The sequence below is a fragment of the Cryptotermes secundus genome, unplaced genomic scaffold (assembly GCF_002891405.2).
Source record: "Cryptotermes secundus unplaced genomic scaffold, Csec_1.0 scaffold2572, whole genome shotgun sequence".
Taxonomy (NCBI): Eukaryota; Metazoa; Arthropoda; class Insecta; order Blattodea; family Kalotermitidae; genus Cryptotermes; species Cryptotermes secundus.
Window position 1 is genome coordinate 11717 of NW_019729971.1, and position 2185 is coordinate 13901.

Consider the following 2185-nt stretch of genomic DNA (forward strand, 5'->3'; position numbering starts at 1 on the left):
TATAACTTTGGGAATAGAGGACACGGAGGAGGAGTTAACTACCCTCTGTCGTCAATGCCTAATCAGCAAAGTAACACTATAAATTAGGAAAATTTGAGAGACTTGAGATCTGATCTTAAACAGAATATAGAGTTGTCAGCCGAAGGCTCTCTTCAACATGGGTTTAACGAGCGCTGGAAGGGCCAGCATTCTTCTATGTCAAGTAAGTCTTATTTACGCTTAACAGCCATGTTGGTGAATCATATTGTTTGAGAGTAATGGTAATAACTGTGTGGTTGAGTTATTTTCAATGTGCAAACTCCAGTGTACCCAGTGAGCCCTGAGGGGAGTCTACTAGAATCATGTAAAAGCCTAGGATATTAGTCAGACATTAAGTGACTTATATGTCGGTGTTAAGGTTACGGATAGCGTGTAGGGGTAAATATAGTATGTGAGAATGTAATGTAGATAGTCAAGGGTAGATTACGTTCGGAGGGAACTTTACGGAAGATAGTAGAATCGTATATAAGGAGTAGTAAGAAATGTACAACAGAAAGATTTATGTTACACGAGGAGGGCGTGCATGGCCCATTAGAGGAGTCCGCGAGAGAGAGAGGGAGGAAAGTCCTCCACCCCTGAAAGGGGAGAACTTGAAGACACAGAACGTGTAGTAGGGACTCAATGTAGTTTCGACTGAAAGTCAGTCTTGTTAACAGTGTAAATATTGTATATCATGTAAATAGAACAATGTAAATAGATAGAGTAGATAGGGTAGGAGGTACCGGGATTGTGATTTCACCCGTTAGTAACCATCCTGTCCTCAACCGATCCCGAGTAATCCTGACTGAAGCGAGGCCGAACTGACACAGGCACAGTGGCAGCCGAAGACGAAGATAAGACTAGACAGGGATAGGCTCCTGCCACTTTGGCAGAGTTTGGTAGCCTTGATAGTAACGCCCTCCAAGATAAGATGATAAAGTGTAATATTAAGGGAATACGTGGCTACCTGTAAACTATATGAGGAGTGGTCAAGAAGGGGCTATGACTATGCGTCAGGGAGTAGTACCAACAATCGAAAGAGCAGAGAATAGATGGGGGCAGCATTTACAGAAAAGGAAACCCCGAAGAGGAGAATCCTAGCTGAGGGTAAGCTAGGAGTATGGTGTTAACTCATTACAGGGCAAGCTGGGGGTGGCAAGGATGGGTACTTGCACGCCCCTGTCGTCACGACGGAACAGTGATGACAGCGTTACAGCAGAAACAAGCGGAGGCGAGGAGGGATACCTCCGCGCCCCCTACTTGCGACATAACAGTGGTGGCAGAGGAGGCTAACTCCACGCCCCCCCCCTACTCACGGCGTTACAGTGGTGTCAGAAGTGGGATACCTCCACGCCCCCCGGCGCCGATAGGGCATTACAGTCAAATATGACCTAAAAAGTGTAAAATATGACCTTAAATATTAAATGGGACAAAATTTCACAATTCTAATTACAACTTTTACTAGAGTTTAAGAATAAAGATGATGAATATATGATAGTAGGTCCTACTTACCAAATTAGCCCTATTATGTCTCTGAAGGAAAGAAAAGTGATGGAATTTCGACATTTCGTACTGGATTAAACCATTCATTGTTTTCTTTTTAATACTGATATTTGCGTTCATATTTTAGACAAACACTGGTGCACATGGTATGAACACTAACTCAACTCTGTTATCTAAAAACACCATTTAAAAGAACACAAGCTATTCACGTCTCAATTTTCACTGAGTTATTCACGTCTCAATTTTCACTGTTACAATTGCAATTTATAACTACACGCATTTTCAAATTTTCAGATTTGAAAGATCGCCAATTATCACTAAGGATAGTTTTGTATTTGGAAAAACTTCGTTCCACATCACATGATGTGACAGGAGCATATTTGAAGAATGTCAAGTCGTTTGGTGACAGTTCTGTATCATCTTCGAATGTTGCTAGTTTACCGGAAAGTATATCTGCAATCTTGCATAATGTTGAATAACCAGCATTCCGATGAAGAACACTTTCTATTTTGGTTTTAATCCTGTCACTTATTTCACCACGAGTTCGGTTTAGTTCATTCTCAATGCTCTTTACAGTGTCCAACGCATCACAGAGTTCAGTCCCTACAAATTCCAGGCGAGTTATTGCACCTGAAATTGAACAGAAGTTTGACTTTATGTATGC